At 33.9% G+C, this 21,428-nt stretch overlaps 1 pseudogene; it reads right to left on the reverse strand.

Annotated features, from left to right (window-relative positions):
- Nucleotides 1–1,861: 1,861 nt before the first annotated feature.
- The window catches only part of LOC141540701 (peroxisomal biogenesis factor 19-like), a 143,725-nt pseudogene continuing 124,158 nt past the window's right edge, over nt 1,862–21,428 (reverse strand).

Consider the following 21,428-nt stretch of genomic DNA (forward strand, 5'->3'; position numbering starts at 1 on the left):
GTATTTATGGAAAAGTTGCCTTTCATAACCAAATTGTGATATCTCCATGTGCACTATATTTTTATGGATGAATATATTTTGGTTATTGCTACTAGAGTTCTTATTTAAAATTTTAAAGTGGATGAATCTAGAGGTCTATGATTTGTATCTCTTACAATACTACAGACAAATAAGCAAGTCCCTTTCATTGTTCTTTTTGAGAATTTATCCTAAGATTCTGTTAATAGAATGGATATAATGGAAAAAAAATACTGAAAACTATCATATATATGTATATATATTTCATTACTGATATCTCTTAGCAAGAGATTATCCACAAACATTTATTTTTATAATTATGTTTTGCTAAATTTAAACTCCTTCATTTCCCCCTACTATTCGTAAATAATGTTTCTTTCCTCCTAAACCTCTCCTTATAAGGAGTCTTAAGTCACAGTAAAAAAAACAAACAAACAAACAAACAAAACAACAACAAAAAAAAACTTACTTCACCCTGCTATTCCTTCAAGCCATTCTCTTCATTTCCTCTCCTTTTTCATAGGCAAACTCTTAGAAAGGTTCTACCAACTTTCACTTCCTCACTTGTTTTCTCAATCTCTTCCTTTCTTAATCACATTATTGGACTTAATCTGTTCACTTTAAGGTTATCAATGAGCTCCTAACTGCTAAATCCCAGTAGCCTCTTTAGAGACTTCATCCTTCATATCACATCCTCCCTTCTCTTCTGGAAGAACACAAAACATTTTCTCCCAAAGGTACCCACATCCAACAAACTTCTCTATTTCTGTTAAGAATACTATTGTTCTTTTAGTCATTCAGGTTTGCAATATTGGAATCATTTTTAACCCCCTCCTCTCTCTCTCTGAATCTCAGTCTTTCTTTGTATTTGTCTGTCTATTAAATCAGTTTCATAATCCTTCTAGCAGAGTCTATTAAGGACCATGTCTTACTGAGTATACATCTTCAATGTCTCACATCCATTACCTTCTGTCCATTAACAAAACTTCTACACTAGATCAGATCCTCATCAGCTCTCATTAGGACCACCATGATAGTGCCCTAATTTGTTTCCTTGCTTCTATTCTCTTTCTTCTCTAAGCTATATTCCATATAACTGTCAAATTGGCATTCCCAAAATACAGATCTGAACACATCATTCTCACACAATTCTCTACAATTGGTTATCTATCCTTCCCCTCTAGAATAAAATGTAAAATTCCCAAACTGCCATTTAAAGCTCTGCACCTTAGGATTCTGATCTACCTTTTCAACCTTATTTTATATTACTCCTTTTCAAACACTTTCCTTTCTGGCCTGCTAGTGATTTTATATATATATTATCTTCAATATCTATGAAAGATGTTCAGAAAAGAAATAAAATAATCATTTTTTCTGGTTTGAAATGCATTCCTTCAGATCCCTTATTCCCTTCAAATCACAGCTGAGTTGCCGTCTCCTGCATCAGTGCAGGTATATGCACACACATTATGGGTAGTTGGGGTGGGGAGAGGGAATTCTTTACGGACCATACTCCAATACTTTCAGTTGGCAGAGAGAGACATTTTCACTAGCAGCAGAGAACAATCAGGGGAGGGAGAAAGTAGGTAAAATACTCAGTAAGAACAACTTTAAATAATAGGTTCTGTTCCCAGAAACAAAAGCTTCAATGGCTACAGTGGGACCCATGCTGTGGGGAGTAGTCTTGGGGTGGCAGCTGGGAAAAAGAAGGGGAAGAAGGCACAAGATAAATGGAAGAGGCAGGCTGTTTCTCCATGGAATCACCATACTTTCTAAGCTCCAATGACTGCTGACTTCAGGTGTTTGTTCGTGGCTAAGTATAGGAAGGGAAGGGTGAGAAATTTCATATGATCAGACACTACTTGCCATTTGCACTTACAGGTCCCTATAGACTCAAGGTGTTAAGTTCAAAGTTGAAACTGCTTTGGGAGATCGTCCAGAAGCTGCTGAATGTTATGTAGAATCACCTCATGTGTCCTTCTTCTGTGTGTCCTAGTTGTCTGAAGCTATCTTTTTTTTAAATTCAAAATGCTCATATAGTATGCTGCTCCTAACACTTCTCAAGTTGTTCTGGAGGCAATGCTTCAATGACTTTGCAATTACTCTGGGATCTTTTAGTTATGGGTATTGTGTATCCTTAGGTAGTACTATAGGTAGTAGGTTCTGAAAGATGCTCTTCATTATGGGGAGTATATTATCTTTTTCTTCTTCTTCTATGTCCATTCCCATCATGGCTTTGGTCATGCTAAAAATCTGAAAGTAAGTGGCATTCTTTGCTAATCCACTAAGTGTCTCCTTCAGGCAGGAAGCAAACTTTTCTTGGGATTTTGCATAACTGCCCACTCTTCCTGCTGCCTCTGAGAGCTTGTGGAATTTCTCTACTAAGTATAATTCATTCTCAGCCAGCTCCTTCATAATCTCAAACTTGGTAGTGGCTTGGCATGCAAGCTAACTATTAAACAGTTCTTGGAAGAACTCTTGGGAGTCTGATTGGTATAGCACTAAATAAATAGATTAGTTTGGGGAGTATTGTCATCTTTATTATATTCGCTCGGCCTATCCAAGAGCACTGAATGTTTTTCCAATTATTTAAATCTGACTTTATTTTTGTGGCAAGTGTTTTGTAATTTTGCTCATATAATTCCTGACTTTCCTTTGGTAGATGGATTCCCAAATACTTTATACTATTGACAGTTATTTTGGATGGAATTTCTCTTTGTATCTCTTGCTGTTGGATTGTGTTGGTAATGTATAAGAATGCTGAGGATTTATGTGGATTTATTTTGTATCCTGCTACTTTGCTAAAGTTCTGAATTATTTCTAGTAGCTTTTTAGGAGAGTCTTTGGGGTTCTCTAAGTATACCATCAAGTCATCTGCAAAGAGTGATAGTTTGATTTCCTCATTTCCTACTCTAATTCTTTGAATCTCTTTCTCGGCTCTTATTGCCGAGGCTAGCGTTTCTAGTACTATATTGAATAGTAATGGTGATAGTGGGCAACCTTGTTTAACTCCCGATCTTACAGGGAAAGGTTCTAGTTCATCACCATTACGTATGATATTTACTGACAGTTTTAAATATATGCTCCTTATTATTTTAAGAAATAGTCCATTTATTCCTATACTCTCAAGTGTTTTTAGTAGGAATGGATGTTGAATTTTATCAAATGCTTTTTCTGCATCTATTGAGATGATCATATGGTTTTTGTTAATTTGGTTATTGATATGGTCGATTATGCTAATAGTTTTCCTAATATTGAACCAGCCTGCATTCCTGGTATAAATCCTATTTGATTATAGTATATTATCTTGGGGATGATTTTCTGTAGTCTTTTTGCTAATATTTTTTTTTTTATTATATATATATATATATTTTATAATATTATCCCTTGTATTCATTTTTCCAAATTACCCCCCCTCCCTTATTCCCTCCCCCCGACGACAGGCAATACCATACATTTTACATGTGTTACAATATAGTCTAAGTACAATACATGTGTGTGAATATCATTTTCTTGTTGCACAATAAACATTAGAATCCGAAGGTACATGCAACCTGGGCAGACAGATATTAGTGCTAACAATTTACATTCCCCTCCCAGTGTTTCTTCTCTGGGTGTATCTACCTCTGTCCATCATTGATCAACTGGAAGTGAGTTGGATCTTCTTTATGTTGAAGATTTCCACTTCCATCAGAATATATCCTCATACAGTATCGTTGTTGAAGTATACAGTGATCTTCTGGTTCTGCTCATTTCACTCAGCATCAGTTGATTTAAGTCTCTCCAACCCTCTCTGTATTCCTCCTGCTGGTCATTTCTTACTGAGCAATAATATTCCATAACTTTCATATACCACAATTTACCCAACCATTCTCCAACTGATGGACATCCATTCATCTTCCAGTTTCTAGCTACAACAAAAAGAGCTGCCACAAACATTTTGGCACATATATGTCTCTTTCCGCTCTTTAGTATTTCTTTGGGATATAATCCCAGTAGTAGCGCTGCTGGGTCAAAGGGTATGCACAGTTTGATAACTTTTTGGGCATAATTCCAGATTGCTCTCCAGAATGGCTGGATTCTTTCACAACTCCACCAGCAATGTATTAGTGTCCCAATTTCCCCACATCCCCTCCAACATTTGTCATTATTTGTTCCTGTCATCTTAGCCAATCTGACAGGTGTGTAGTGGTATCTCAGAGTGGTCTTAATTTGCATTTCTCTGATCAGTAGTGATTTGGAACACTCTTTCATGTGAGTGGATATAGTTTCAATTTCTTCCTCTGAGAATTGTCTGTTCATATCCTTTGACCATTTATCAATTGGAGAATGGTTTGGTTTCTTATAAATTATGGTCAGTTCTCTATATATTTTGGAAATGAGACCTTTGTCAGAACCTTTGTTTTTAAAAATATTTTCCCAATTTGTTACTTCCCTTCTAATCTTGTTTGCATTAGTATTATTTGTACAGAAACTTTTTAGTTTGATGTAATCAAAATCTTCTATTTTGTGATCAATAATGATCTCTAGTTCCCCTCTGGTCATAAATTCCTTCCTCCTCCACAAGTCTGAGAGGTAGATTATCCTCTGTTCCTCTAATCTATTTATTATCTCCCTCTTTATGCCTAAATCATGGACCCATTTTGATCTTATCTTGGTATATGGTGTTAAGTGTGGATCCATATCTAATTTCTGCCATACTAATTTCCAGTTTTCCCAACAGTTTTTTCCGAATAATGAATTTTTATCCCTAATGTTGGAATCTTTGGGTTTGTCAAAGATTAGATTGCTATAGATGTACCCTTTTTTGTCCTTTGTATCTAATCTGTTCCACTGATCTACCGGTCTATTTCTTAGCCAATACCAAATGGTTTTGGTGACTGCTGCTATATAATATAGCTTTAGATCAGGTACACTTAGACCACCTTCCTCTGAGTTTTTTTTCATTAGTTCCCTTGCAATTCTTGACCTTTTATTCTTCCATATGAATTTTGTTGTTATTTTTTCTAGGTCATTAAAATAGTTTCTTGGGAGTCTGATTGGTATAGCACTAAATAAATAGATTAGTTTGGGGAGTATTGTCATCTTTATTATATTCGCTCGGCCTATCCAAGAGCACTGAATGTCTTTCCAATTATTTAAATCTGATTTTATTTTTGTGGCAAGTGTTTTGTAATTTTGCTCATATAATTCCTGACTTTCCTTTGGTAGATGGATTCCCAAATACTTTATACTATTGACAGTTATTTTGGATGGAATTTCTCTTTGTATCTCTTGCTGTTGGATTGTGTTGGTAATGTATAAGAATGCTGAGGATTTATGTGGATTTATTTTGTATCCTGCTACTTTGCTAAAGTTCTGAATTATTTCTAGTAGCTTTTTAGGAGAGTCTTTGGGGTTCTCTAAGTATACCATCAAGTCATCTGCAAAGAGTGATAGTTTGATTTCCTCATTTCCTACTCTAATTCTTTGAATCTCTTTCTCGGCTCTTATTGCCGAGGCTAGCGTTTCTAGTACTATATTGAATAGTAATGGTGATAGTGGGCAACCTTGTTTAACTCCCGATCTTACAGGGAAAGGTTCTAGTTCATCACCATTACGTATGATATTTACTGACAGTTTTAAATATATGCTCCTTATTATTTTAAGAAATAGTCCATTTATTCCTATACTCTCAAGTGTTTTTAGTAGGAATGGATGTTGAATTTTATCAAATGCTTTTTCTGCATCTATTGAGATGATCATATGGTTTTTGTTAATTTGGTTATTGATATGGTCGATTATGCTAATAGTTTTCCTAATATTGAACCAGCCTGCATTCCTGGTATAAATCCTATTTGATTATAGTATATTATCTTGGGGATGATTTTCTGTAGTCTTTTTGCTAATATTTTATTTAAGATTTTAGCATCAATATTCATTAGGGAGATTGGTCTATAGTTTTCTTTCTCAGTTTTCAGCCTACCTGGTTTAGGTATCAGTACCATGTCTGTGTCATAGAAGGAATTTGGTAGGACTCCTTCAATCCCTATTTTTTCAAATAGTTTACATAGCATTGGAGTTAGTTGTTCTTTAAATGTTTGGTAGAATTCACATGTAAATCCATCTGGTCCTGGGGACTTTTTCTTAGGAAGTTGGTTAATAGCTTGTTCTATTTCTTTTTCTGAGATGGAACTATTTAGACTACTTACTTCTTCCTCTATTAATCTGGGCAAGCTATATTTTTGAAGGTATTCTTCCATTTCATTTAAGTTATTGAATTTATCGGCATAAAGTTGAGCAAAGTAGCTCCTAACTATTGTTCTAATTTCCTCTTCATTAGTGGTGAGTTCACCCTTTTCATTTTCAAGACTAACAATTTGCTTTTCCTCTTTCCTTTTTTAAAATCAGATTTACTAAAGGTTTGTCTATTTTGTTGGTTTTTTCATAAAACCAACTCTTAGTTTTATTAATTAATTCAATAGTTTTTTTACTTTCAATTTTATTAATCTCACCTTTTATTTTTAGAATTTCAAGTTTTGTGTTTGTCTGGGTTTTTTAAATTTGTTCCTTTTCTAGCATTTTTAGTTGTAAGGCCAATTCGTTGACCCTCTCTTTCTCTATTTTATGCAAGTAGGCCTCTAGAGATATAAAACTTCCCCTTATTACTGCTTTGACTGTATCCCACACATTTTGGTATGATGTCTCATTATTGTCATTTTCTTGGGTGAAGTTATTAATTATGTCTATGATTTGCTGTTTTACCCAATCATTCTTTAGTATGAGATTATTTAGTTTCCAATTGTTTTTTGGTCTATTTTCCCCTGGCTTTTTATTGAATGTAATTTTCATTGCATTGTGCTCTGAAAAGGATGCATTTACTATTTCTGCCTCACTGCATTTGATTTTGAGGTTTTTATGTCCTAGTATATGATCAATTTTTTGTATAGGCTCCATGAACTGCTGAGAAGAAAGTGTACTCCTTTCTGTCTCCATTTAGCTTTCGTCAAAGATCTATCATATCAAACTTTTCTAGTATTCTATTTACCTCTTTGACTTCTTTCTTATTTATTTTGTGGTTTGATTTATCTAATTCTGAGAGTGCAAGGTTGAGATCTCCCACTATTACAGTTTTGCTGTCTATTTCTTCTTGCAGCTCTCTTAATTTCTCTTTTAAGAATTTAGATGCTGCACCACTTGGTGCATATATGTTTAATATTAATACTGCTTCATTATCTATGCTACCCTTTAGCAAGATATAATGCCCTTCTTTATCTCTTTTAATTAGATCAGTTTTTGTTTTTGCTTGATCTGAGATGAGGATGGCTACGTAGGTTAGCTTTTAGTAAAATGTAATGATTTAGCTCTATTTAGGGTTCAACAAATGTGGCTTATTTAACTTTGGTTTGCTTTCAAGCCAAGCTCTGTCTATATAAGAAATGACTCACATAGCACTGAAGGTGACTTAATTAGCCTAGAAGTCTGGAATAACTAAATCCTTGAAAATCTATGGCATTTTTTGTCAGATTATATTCTGCAACTTTGAATTGTTTGACATGACTCACATTGTACCCTAATTTATTTTTCTCCCTCCCTCCTTTCCTTCCTTCCTTCCAAGACCAATTTATCCAAGTAATTATTTCTTCCTGTGCTTTTACATCTGAGATATCAGAGCCTTTGATTTAGCTGCTGGCATTGGCAAAGCTTTAATCAGTCATGCTTCGGTACCTGATCCTTACAGGGCCATTGCTGAAAGTGCCTGTTATCTGCTGACTGTTGAATCTTTTAAAGATATCTGTTTCACCAGGTATTACAGACATTGAGAATACTCAGACCCACTTGGAAGTGATGATATGATTATTAGAATGACCTTCTTTATATCCTTCACTTCACAATAGCTTCCCTTAATCTGCTCATAGTTTCACCTCTTTCTTTGCTATAATGAGAGGCATGTTAGTTTGATGGTAGCTTCTTAATAGTATGCCATATAATCTGTGGATCTATAATAGTATAGTATAACAGATACAAAACTAGACTCAAAGCTAATAAGATCTGAGTTCAAATTCAGCCTCTAACACATAGACAATTCAATTAACTTTTCTATACCAATCAATACTGACTTCATACTTTTGTTCCCTTGAAGAAATATAACAAGGCTCTCTCTTCTTTCCCAATGCATTTCTGCAGGAGTAGGTAATTATGGGTGTAGAACACTACATATGTAGTGTTCAAGATGTTGATTTGTTTTATTAAACTATAACCCCCTCTTTTTATTATTTGCTTTAAAGAATGTCTCTGGAAATGAGAAAGAAAAGAATACAGTGGGAAATATATGTAATATGAAAATAAAAGATAAATATTTTTAAATAAAAAAAGAAATCTTGTAATGATCCTAGGAGAGTCTTTAAGGCTGCAAATTAAAGAAAATGCTAACTTGCATTGTTAAATGCAAAAAACTTTCTTCTTTCAAGATTTCTTTTTGCTGATGAAAGCACAGATTCAAGCAATATCTTTCTTGTGGCACTATTTATAATTTTTGGTAATGGAAATTAACAACCTACCAAAAACATTTGTGCTTATTTGAAATGGTGGGAATTAGTTCTTCACAAAGCTAAGGAAAGAAATCCTTTTTAGGCCTGTATAAAATGCCATCTAATTTGTAAAGGTAATGTGTCCTTTAATACATACTAAATATGACATATCTAAGAGATGTTAATCAAAAATTTTAAATAACTTCCAAATGAGAAATCCTGAATATGAGATTAAGGAAATAACAATAATTTATGTGTGTAAAAATAATTCAAGCGTTAAATTCTTTCTGCATATATTGTAAAGGATTTTTCCTTAGGTGTGTTTAAAGACAGCTCTAGACATTGATTGATTCATATCTTCTGGTTCACTTATATCCAATAAAATTAGAGTCTAATGATTTTGTTTTGCTTATTAGGAAACAGAAGTCCAGCAAAGTAAAGTGATTTTCACAAAGTCAAACAGGACCTAAATGTCAGTTAAGATTTGGACCTTGATTGGATATCTAAATCCAGCTGTTCCTACAGCACCATACTGTTTTCTTTGGGTCACATATTCAGTGAGATAGAATATCAGTCACCTGATTTTGAGATCATTGAATGTATGCAAATTATTTACTGACACTGCTTAGATATATGTGAATTCTTGAAGTTACTAATGTAACATACTGCAATTTGCCCTGGACAGAAGTTTTGTTATCAACCTAGACAGTCAGTCCCCTATAGAACAGAGTCTTTGAAGACTTGACAAGAGCAGCTGAAGAGGTGTGAATGTTGGTTAAGCATTCTTTCACCTGCTTGTAAACAATTTTTAAGAAAACACATTTCACACCTGTTCAACTGCTCTTATCCAGTTTTCAAAGGCTTGGGACTACTACTACTACTGACAGCAGCCTTTAGGGAATGGGAACAGTTATACAAAGCAAGAATTCAGGGATGAAAGAAGAGAATCACAGGAAAAGGAAAATATGACTAAATGGGGAAATAAGAGAAAATATTTTGAAATGTGTTCAGGAAAAAAAAAAAAAAAACTAGTACATGGCAGATAAATTGGTTTTATCAGATGAACTCAGGAGGATTAGCTGAGTATGTTGCTGCCCTTAAATACTTCAGACTGATCCCTTGAGATAATACCTACTTTTAAAAGACTTTCAATGAAAGATTCCATATCTTCTGCAGAGACAAAATAATTGAAAAATTATCCATTAAAAATAGAATGTTCTCTATTTTAACTGAAGCCACATTTCTCCTTTCCCCCTACTTAGACTTTTTCCTTTCCTTGATGGCCATAGAGAACAAGGAGCTATTTTATCCTCATGTCCACTTTTGGGACATTGAACTAACACCCTCTTTCTCTTAGCTAATTAAAACCACTTAAATAAACATCTTTGATGAGTCAAGAGAAGGAAGAAAAAAGTGTAATTATATCTATCCTATTTTCTTTGTAATGTAAAACTCAAGGAATATTGAGTCTATTGAATATATTGAGTAGAAGCAATATTTTCCAGAGTTCTTCCTGCCCCGCCCCTCCATGAATAGAAAAGCCAGGATTTGACTAGTGAGAGGATGGAACAAAACTTGGGCTGCACCCAAGCTTCATATGATGTTCTGGTGACTTCTAACCATGTTGACATAGTTTCCTGGGCCACTGTGGGATTGAGACTGCTTTAAATTGGTGGATATCTGAAGATTCATTCACCATACTCTGTCCAGTTCACCAAATGTACTTCCATGTGAAAATAAGGAATCATGTCTATAAAAGTCAAGTATCACTGTAGTTTTATTTTTGTTATGTTCTTGTTCATCAAACCTCCTTTTGTTAGCTGCTCAATGACTTAGAAGTACCTCAGTTTGTCCCAACATCCAACCTAAACTTACTAAGTTGTTGGTGTCAGCTTTGCCCTAATAAAGGAGTACAGGTGGCACTGGGAACAGAACAACATACTAACAAGCCAGGAAGACTAGGGTTCAAGTTCTACCTCTGACAAATACTGGTTATATAACTTAGAGTAAACTCTAAATGCTTTAGGTAACTATAAGTTGCAAAAGAGCTATGATTTCTCTTAGTTTCTGACTCAATTGGGAGTTCCCTAACATCAATAAAATCAATGGTTCAGGTTCTTTCCCTTCCCCCCCAAAATCCTGTGGTACTTAGTGAATTAAAATGAATATATATGATCAATGTCTATCTCCTTATAGATAAATTAATATGAACGGACTTAAAGAAGCAAAGAAATGATTAACAATTATATAAAAATGCCCCAAATTTCTAACAAAAGAAATACACATTAAAATCATTTACTAATTTTTTTTAATTTTATAATTATAATTTTTTTCACTTACTGATTTTACCTCAGACAGCAAACAGAAATAGTTTTGGGGGGCTATGAGAAAATAGATATATTAATGTAGTTGTTTTGGTCATCTAAATTGGCTCAACTTTTTTGGAAAAAGATTTAGAATTATATTTTAAATAAGTCACTGAAATTTTCATGCCCTTTGACTTAGTGGTATGAGGCATACACCCTCAGAGAAGTCCCAGTACTTTAAGTGGTAGCAAAAAACTGGAAACAAAATTGTTCCCACTGGTTGGGAGAAGGCTAAAACATGTATTGTATAAAAATCCCAGAATCAAAAATATAATTAAAAGGGACTTTTGAGAGAATAAAATCCACAGTAACTTGAAAAATGTAAAGAAAAGCAGTATTGAAAACATCAAAATTTAGATAAATGGAACAATCAATCTTTATATCAAAAGACTAATGACAAAAAACATAATTTTCTTATTGATAGGTAGGCCAAGCTAATATAATAAAAATAACAATTCTACCTAAATTCGTCTACTTGTTCAGTGCCATACCAATAAAACTACTAAAAATTATTTTATAAAGCTAGGAAAAATTATAACAAAATTCATCTAGAATAACAAAAGTGCAAGCATATCAAGGGAATTCATGAAAAAAAATATAAGTAGTATTAGCAGTACCAGACCTAAACTATATTATAAAGCAGCAGTCATCAAAACCATTTGGTACTGATTAAGAAATAGAGTGATAGATCAGTGGAATAGGTTAGATATACTTGACACAATAATCAATGGCTATCATAATTTAGTAACTGACAAACTCTGAAATTCCAGCTTCTGGGATAAAAACTCACTATTTCATAAAAATTGCTGGAAAAACTGGAAAATTATGTCAGAAATTTGGCATACATATACATTTCATACTGCAAACCAAAATAAGGTCAAGATGGGTGCATGATTTGTGTATAAAGGGGGATTCCATAAGCAAATTAGGAGAGTAAGAGATCAGATCTTTGGAGAAGGGAGGAGGAATTTATGACCAAAGAAGAACTAGAGAACATTATTATGAAATGAAAAATAGACATCTTTGGTTATATTAAATTTAAAAGGTTTGCACAAACAGAATCAACACAAGCAAAATTAAAAGAAGTACAAAAATGGGAAAACTCTTTATAGCCAATGTTTCTGATAAAGGCCTCATTTCTAAAATATATAAAGAACTATGTGAATTTTATAAAAATATAAGTCATTCCCCAATTGATAAAGGATATAAACAATTTTCAGATGAGGAAATTAAAGCCATCTATAATCATATAAAAATACTCTAAATCACTATTGATTAGGGAAATGCAAATTAAAACAACTGGAGTTTATTACTTCACGCCTTTCAGATTGGCTAAGATTACAGGAAAAGATAATGATAAATATTGGAGGGGATGTGGGAAAACAGAGACAATTATGTATTCTTGGTGGAGTTGTAAAATGATCCAACTTTCTGGAGAGCAATTTGGAACTAAATCCAAAGGGCCATAAAACTGTCCATACCCTTTTTTTGATCCAGCAGTGCTGCTACTGGGTGTGTATCCCAAGGAAATCATAAAGGAGGGGAAAGGACCTACATGAGCAAAAATATTTGTAGCAGTTCTTTTTGTGGTGGTGAAAAATTGGAAAATTAGTAGATGCTCATCAATTGGGGAATGACTGAATAAATTATGTGTGTGAAAGTAATGGAATATTATTATTCTATAAAAATGATGAACAAGCTGATTTGAGAAAGATCTGGAAAGATTTCCATGAACTGATGCTGAGCAAAACAAGTAGAACCAGGAATACATTGTACATAGTAATATCAAGATTGTGTGATGATCAGCTATACAAGACTTGGTTCTTCTCAATGATTCAATGATTCAAGGCAATTCCAATAATTTTGGATAGAAATTGCCATCTATATCCAGAGAGAGAACTATGGAGACTGAATATAAATCAATACATGCTATGTTTACTTTTTTCCTTGTCTTCTGTTTTTGTTCTCTCATTGTTTTTCCCTTTTGTTCTGATTTTTCTCTCCTAAAATGATTTATAAAGAAATATGTATTAAAATAATATATATGTAGAATCAGAAAAAAATAAAACAATAAAAAAGAAAAAAACATGTTTCTCTTCTTATTTTAGAGGAAGCAGAATATGGGTATAAAATGCTACTTATGTTGTCAGAAATGGTGGGTGTATCAGTTTATTTTGTGTAACTTTTTTATTGTCACAACAGACTTATGTTGGGATAGCTGAATATTGAGAGATGATTTTTTTTTATAGTCTATGGACATGAAATTTATTTTTTCTCTATGCAAATCTGATCAGCTTAGGCATGCTTTACATTCTTAATATTTATTATTACTAATGTCATGATTTAACTATCTAAGATCTCTGATATTGAATATTATTGCCTTTGTTATTGTTTTTTACAATAGCTTTTTATTTTTCAAAATATATGCAAAGAGAGTTTAAAAGATTCACTTTTGCAAAACCTTGTGTTCCAAATTTTTTTTCCTATTCCCTCCCCTAGACAACTAGTAATCCAATATAGATTAATCACCTGCAATTTTTCTAAACATATTTCTACATTTATCATATTGCACAAGAAAAATCAGACCAAAAGGGGGAAAATGAGAAAGAAAAAAACAAGCAAACAAACAACTAAAATGAAAATAGTATGTTGTGATCTACATTCAGTCCTCATAGTCCTCTTTCTGGATGCAGATGGCTCTCTACATCACAACTATATTGAAATTGGCCTGAATCACCTCATTGATAAAAACAGCCAACTGAGAGGTGACATTTAAAAAATGAATAAACATCTCTAACAATATACTTAACCTTTCTGGGCCTCAGTTTCTCATCTCTAAAATGAATCTATGAGCAAGCTAAATATGTATAATATTTCTCCTAATGGTATAGAGAGAACTTTAAACTTGTCACTTATAAAGGGAAGATGTTCAAAGTACCTATCAGTCATAGACATTTTACTGTTAGGTTAAGTATATGATAGGCAAATTGAGTCTAGAAAAAGTTTAAAAAGAAATATCCAAAATTGACTTTGTGTATTCTCTCAGAAAAGTAAGTAACTTGTAGAAAGTATACAGAATTATCTGATACCAACCATAAAATGTAATGCTTTTTGTTATTGAGGAAACATTTCAAAAATACTTCACTTCCCGAATTCCCAAGAAATCACACATCATGCGGTATTTGGAGCGCTACTGAAGATGTTTCCCAGTGGTTTTCTCTTGGCCCAGTTATTCTGTGGATAGAAATTGATCCACAGAAATCAGGATGTTACATATCTAGTCTGGGAGCAATACCCAATCTTAATATAGTATTTTCCTCTTCGTTTATTTCCATATACATAGTGTTTTCCTCTTTATTTCAAGAAAGGTAAGTACAAATGTACATGATGATGCACTATAAAGGAGTTTATTTTCTATCAAGAAGAAAAAATATTTTTATTAATTAATTCTACCTACAAATGTGATTATGTAAGTAGGTAAGCTATATATATACCATACAAAGGTTCTATGAAATTGAATAAGCACACCCATGTATTGTATAAAAATCCCAGAATCAAAAATATAATTAAAAGGGACTTTTGACCTATACAGCTTGACCTGCACCTGAACAAAAATTCCCTCTACAATACACCAGCATGTCACCATTTAGCTTTTGCTTAAAGACTTTCGATAATGAATGTCTTAAAAGAAACCACACAACCTTCTGAAGTAGCCCATTCTTTTTATAGCTGCCTCTAATGATTAGAAAGCTTTTTCTTTTAGCAACCCTACATTTTTTCCATTCACTGTTCTAGTTCTCCCCTGTAAAACCAAGGAAACCAAGTCTATTCTCTCTTTCATGTGATAACCTTCCAAATATTTAGACAGCTGACATGCTTCTCCTTTCCCTCCTCACAATGTATTGTCTTTTTTCTGGGATAGTATTTTTTTTAGTCTGCCATTTTTTTCTGTTGTCCTGATACTACTGTTATTATTATTATTATTTTGTTCTCAAAATTGGACTTCCAAAGGCCATGTCTGGTAGTCAGACCACTGGTTTGGCATTGTCTGGAACCTTGCATTCTCATTTTCACTTTGGCTATTTTTTACCCTCTATTTGGAAGGTACCTGATCCCTATCTCTCATCCCTCATTTCTCTCTATCTCTCTCAGAACTGCAAATATCTCATTACTACCACTGCCTTTAAAATAGGTTTGTTAACAGTTTTATTATTCTACTCATCAAACTCCCTTTCTTGATCACTACTTTTCTATATGCATTGTTTCCACCATTTGAATATAAACTCCTTGAAGATTAGGGCTATCTTAGTTTTGTATTTATATCCTTAGAATTTAGCATAGTGTTTAATAAATACTTTTCATTACCCCATAACAGAAGTCTTGGATATGAATCCCATTTTTAGCACTTAACTATGTCAGTGAAGTCATTTAACCTCTTTTGGTCTCAGGGTATTCATCTCTAAAATGATAAAGTTGGATTATATGATCTCTAAGGTCCTTTCCAGTTCTAATTCATAATATTCTAGATACAACTGGCTGCAATATCTGGTTTTGGACACGACAGAAAGGCAATATTAGTATTTTCTTGTATGGTACGATTGAGAAATTTTTTTCCTCAGAGGTTACAAGGGTTCAGAATATATTTCCAAGCTTTAGTATGGAGATCATTATTTCTGCCTTTATTAATAATAACAAATTCAATTCAACTCTGTTAGCAGTAATATCCTAAATCCTCTTCTCCTGCAAGTGAGGCTAGTTTTTCCTTAAAAGGTATTGAAGGCATTTCTCAAGACTTGATTGGTTCAGAGGATTCTAGGTTCATATTGTTGATTATTTTCTCATCACTTGATGCTCTGATGGTACAACTCAAGTAAGAGTCCTTTATCAGCTGAATTAACTTGAGGTATCCTTAAGAAGATTCAGATAATTGCAATGGAAATGGCCTCTCTGTGAAGCCTATTTGTTTACTACATTGCATTTACAGAAATTTCCTACATCACTCAGGTCTAAACTACATATTGCAAATCATTTTCATGCTTCGATTAGTTTTTTCTCCTTCATTTACAATTTTGTTAAATGTTTGGTATTTAACATCTTCTTTTCTCTTACTTCCACAATTCCACCTCACCACCTTAGAACTGTTTTTATTTTCCTTATTGCCATCTAATACTATGCCTTTGTTATTTTGATACTGGAAGTCTGGATAATCCTATGTTTCTATATTGATCTCTGAGTCAAGTGCTCATGGCAAGGATACACCTGCCATTGGACTTGTAACAACCAGTCATCATTTCTTAATCCTTCTCTACATATTGTGCCTTACGATTTGTAGCAATTTTCAGTACAGTATAGCCCAGTGCATTCAACTATTACTAGGGACAATAGAATATAGAGTAACAGAAGTATGCTAGTCAGTGCAAATCCCCTGGGTAACCATACATCTCAAAGCTGTACCGCTTTCCCTCATAGAGATCACTTGCTTTGTTGTCACTTACTCTTTTTTGTGAGCACAGTCCCCTGTGCCATGTAAAGGCCAGTATAGAAACTCTGGTCCAAGATATTAGGTTAATCCTGCCTTTATAAGTTGGCTATGGGTATCCTCAGAGAAAGAGGAAAATTGGTGCCTATTTTCTGGGTTATGAAATAAATAAATCAAAACATTTGCCATCTATAAATACTGTATTATATTCTGGAGATTCAAATGCAAAAACAGAAACAGGTCCTGTCTTCAATAAGCTTTCAGTATATAGGGATGAACAATAATGTAAGTAAGTGGTAAGTAGTGAAGAGGGAGAGGCATTTTGGTCCAGAAAATTAAAGGGATGGTGAGTGGAGATGTCAGAGAATAAACTGATTACTTCTCTTCCAGGAACAATCAAGGTTCATGGTTCTAGACCTTGATAACAAAGAAGTGTGTGTGGGAAAAGGATATGAGGTTGCTAATGACAGTTAGTTAAGAAGTCATGAAGGAGGTAGCTAGTAAGGAGGAATTGAAGGATATCATGTCTTAGGTTTTTTTCTGAAAGCATCCTAGGAGAGGGTGACCCTAATGAGAGAAGCAAGATGGAAAGTTCCTCTGGGCATTGTTTCTGATATAGGTGGTGAAGCAGCTGGTAAGGAGACTATGAATTTAGATCACTGCCTTCCTGATCCACAAAACAATTTCTCTGGCTTTATGAATACTGTAACAAATTAACTGGTGTTTTTCTTTTAATCTCTTTTAAGCTAGGGACAGTTTTTTAATTTTTTTTTCATCTGTAGTAGTACAACACAGTAGGCATTTCTCCTATCTGTGCATGGAACCTTTTCTTTTGGGGGGAGAGGAGGGAAATAAAGTATAGCCTGATCTTATCTCTTAAGGCATATATAATTAAGAATTTTATGTATCAAATAACACCTCGTCATGTTTACCTAGTTGTAAGATATTGTCCCTTTAAGGTAATGTGACCTTTCATTGAAAATATTTTGTTGCTGACCTAAGTCTGCTTTGGCAGTTTACTTGTCTGGATCATATGTCTGCTCAGAGTCCTAAGAGAACCAGATACTCAGAATTCTGAGACAGCTGTTGCTCATTTTTAATATGACAAGCTGTAGCACATCGAACTTGCATGAGCACCAAACTATTCTATAATTATGAACAAACGCAATTCTGTCTCTGTGATTTTAGATAAAAGAGTAAAATTTGGGTACTAAACATTAGCTTAGGTGGGTGGGATCATTTGCAGAGAGGAAAAAGATTCTGAAAGGAAAGAGAAAAGATGTATTTTCTTACTTTCAGCTAAGCTTGAAGTTAGAAGTGATGGATACTCTAGTTGTTGTGGTGAATTAAATCCAGCTGAGTAGAGGAAGTTTTGAAAGCTGAGAATGAGAGAAGTCATTTACTAGTATGGCTGAAATATAAGATGTTCCAAAAATCTAAATGTGGGTTCAACCTTTAATCAGGAACACTGTATATTTTAAGGCCCAAACACTATAAGAATCAATTCAGTTCAACACCTTTTCAACATAGAGCTAATTTCATGAAGGTTCTTTATGGATAGTTCTTGAGAAGAAGAGGACAATGACATTTGAAATTCCAGAGTTGTGATTACTTAAGTGCATGGATTTCCTTTTCTCATGTTCCAAATTAATAGATTCCTTCTCCCTCCTCCCCCCATATTGTGTAAATTAATAAAAGTCTGATCCAGGCTTATGAATGGATTGTCATATATTTATTTTCCCTGAATTTTTCTTAATTCTAAAATGTTATTAATTATTTTAACCACATTTTAAATATGTGATTATGTTTAAGATATAAAAGTGTATTATTTAGTGGCTTATTTCTCATCAGGCAGTACTGAGGACTCCTCTGTCCTGTCCCAAAGAACTTTTCATCCTGTAATTTATTCAGTCCTAGAATTAGAATTACCTCTTAGAGGTATCTTTGGCTTCTCTCCTTCTCCCCCCTCTCTTTTTTTCTGTCTCTGTCTTTGATTCTATCTCTCTGACTCTCTCTTTTTTTCTCTCTGTTTCTCCTTCCTCTGATTAAATGGCTCTTCTCAAGGTTTTCTTTTGTGGGGAAAAGTGCCTAAGCCAGTTATTGCTTCATTTGCCATCAGACTACAATTTTTCTGACTTCTCTCTTTTCACCTTCTTTTTATGTGTTATCTTCTCCCATCTGAATGTAAGCTCTTTGGGGACAGGTGTTTTCTTCCCTTTTGTTTACATTTGTATTTTCCAATTTTTTCCCCCACAGTTCCTGGTACTTAGTAAACACTTTTTGACTAATGCCATTAACTGGTTTTGTTTAAATAGAAACACACTGTTGAAAGCTTAAGGGCTAAAATGGTGAGTAGATAAAAATATTTCTCCACAGAAGAGTTACCACTGAGAGAATCTAAGTATAACCAAGCGATTTTAATCTTTCTGAGAACCTATATTTGCTAAATCAGAACAGGTTGGAGTGAATGAGCCAACTCAAAGTGGGCAGGTATCCAAACTGCCTGCTTGAAATTGTAGGTGACTCTACCTCAAATCTATTTGATAAATTTTTGCAACTGAGCCTATAATATTGGCTCAGTCTGAACCAGGCTGGGTAGTCTCTCTAAATACTGGCTTTTGACTATATTTTAAAATGCAGCTATTCCTAGACTTCGTTTCACAGCATCTTAGAAGCCCTTATTTATTGATAGGCATATTTTATCTTGTATACTCTAAACATTAGAATTCACAATTTGTCTTCACTTGAGTGATTTTCTTTTCTATAAAGCTAAAGCAATTGTCCAGCACAAGATCGACCATAAAACATGGATAGTCCTTCTTTCTACCAATTTTTAAAAGTCTGCCTTGCTTCAATAAATGAGAAAATATTTCATTGGGCAGTTGATCAGAGAGGTTAAGTTTCTTGAGGTCAGAGACCATGAATCCTATTTCTTCAGCACTCTCCCACACCTCCTCAAGCAGAACCTTGAACACAGTGGGTATTCAGTACATACTGCTAATAGGTTGATTTCATATCCAGGGTGAACATCTCACCCACTGCCGTTTGCGTTTTCCACCCTCATTTTCACACAATCCCCACTCTGTTTCTGTATTCATGTAAAACCCTTTGCCCTTTCACAGTAACCCTGAAGAGGGAGGCAACAGAATCTGAGGAAAGGTCAGAATGAAAAAAAATAGGAGAACAATGTGGTCAAACAAAATAGATAAACAATAATAATGCATCATCTCAATGATGCTCAGTAAAACTGGATGCATTAGGCAGGAAAGCAAGCTCATAGATGAAATGGAGCTGGAAGGGGTCCATGTAGTCTAACTCATTCTTTAAATGAGGAAATTGAGGCTCAGAAGTTAGATGTTATTCTCAAGGTCACGCAAATAACTGATAAAAGAAGCTGAAAAAGAGTCATATCCTATGATTTGCAAATTCAGCACTTTTTAATTCTTCTTTTTAAAGAAAAAACTTTTCTTTTTTTATCATGAATATTAGAATTACCAGCAAACACCAATATCTTGATATACAAAGAAGAATAAGAAGGGGGATTTTAAAAAAAACTGTGAAATTCTGGTAAATATAAAGATATATTAAATAAAACAAGATAATCATTTCATTGTTTTTAACTCCTTCTGTATTTAATTTTGTTCTCTTTTGCACAAGGACATCCTAAAGTCTATAGTATTTTATGGAAGTCAGATAGGAAGCTGTTCCTATTTCTACCTCATGTTTTGCCCTTCCCTCCTCACACCCTCCCATACAATGGGGTTTTCAGAAGATAAAAGTTCTAAGCTACATTTTAAAATTTGAGAATATTTGTTTAGAACTAATGGAAAACTTTCAAAATACTTGTGCTATGGTGAAGATAACACTGGATTTGGTTTCTGAAGGTCTGAGTTCAAATTCTGACTTTGCGATTATTGTTTCTAGGATCTGTTTCACTGTTTCCTGAAGTCAGGAGGACTTGAATTCAAATGTGACCTCAAACACTTGTAAACACTATCCTTGTAAAACAAGCAATCTTTGCCAACTGCAGGAGTGTCAACTTCATTAATATTATTGGAGCACAGGACTCAATCAGAAATCTGAAATCTGAAAAGAAACCACAAAATATTTTGGAGAGAAGTTTTGTTTTGTAAATATCTGTTATATTTATTTTGAGAAATGGAAGCTGAAGGGTTAGACTTCTGAGGCAGAGACTATTGTTCCCATGTTTGCTCTGAAATATAATATCTTTTCTGAGCACAGGGTTACTGAGCTTATTTTTGGCATAATGATTATGAGAACCAAGATTTCTTCATATGCCTCATTTATTTATCCCTTATTTATCCATCCCACAATATTGTTGAATTCACAGGAGACATTTGATTGAATGACTGGATGCAATGTGAGCATAGTTTGGTCTTGTCTAGGATCAGATTCAATAAGCTAGCTATGTCTACACTCACTATATACTGGTTCATGCTTAGAGCAGGCATTCTCTGTAAGCATAGACACTTTCCAGGGATAAAAGGAGGATACCAATGTTCCCAGATTAACTGAATCAACATGTAGCATTCAAATCTCAATCCAAGACTATTTTCAAAGATCCTGTAATTTATCTATATTCAATGTAATTTTATCTTTCTCCCCTTCTGAACACTAAGAACATTAGATTTTTCTTGTTCTTCTTGCCCACATAGGCAAGACTCTACTAATCTGCATCCTAATCCAGTTGAAGGAAGTCAGATGAGAGGGAATAAAACAGGCCCTATTTAGAATTGGAGCTGCTATTCTGAATATGTATTATTGTTGGACTTAGTAAAAGTAGATGGTAACCCATATATGACAGGAGTGCTAGAGGTACACATTTTCATCTGTCCCTTTGGGGGAGGCCATAAGAAAAAAAGTCATATTTATCCTTTTCTTACAACAATTCTTTAAGATAAGTAGTGCAGGTCTAAATAACTGAGATGGCAATCTCAGCCTCAGAGAAATTAAGTGAAACAGATCCCGGAGCCCATAACAGCAAAGCCAAAATTTGAACTCAGATTTACAGAAATTAAATCTAGTGTATCTATG

This window comes from Sminthopsis crassicaudata, chromosome 4, assembly GCF_048593235.1.
Source record: "Sminthopsis crassicaudata isolate SCR6 chromosome 4, ASM4859323v1, whole genome shotgun sequence".
Classification (NCBI taxonomy): domain Eukaryota; kingdom Metazoa; phylum Chordata; class Mammalia; order Dasyuromorphia; family Dasyuridae; genus Sminthopsis; species Sminthopsis crassicaudata.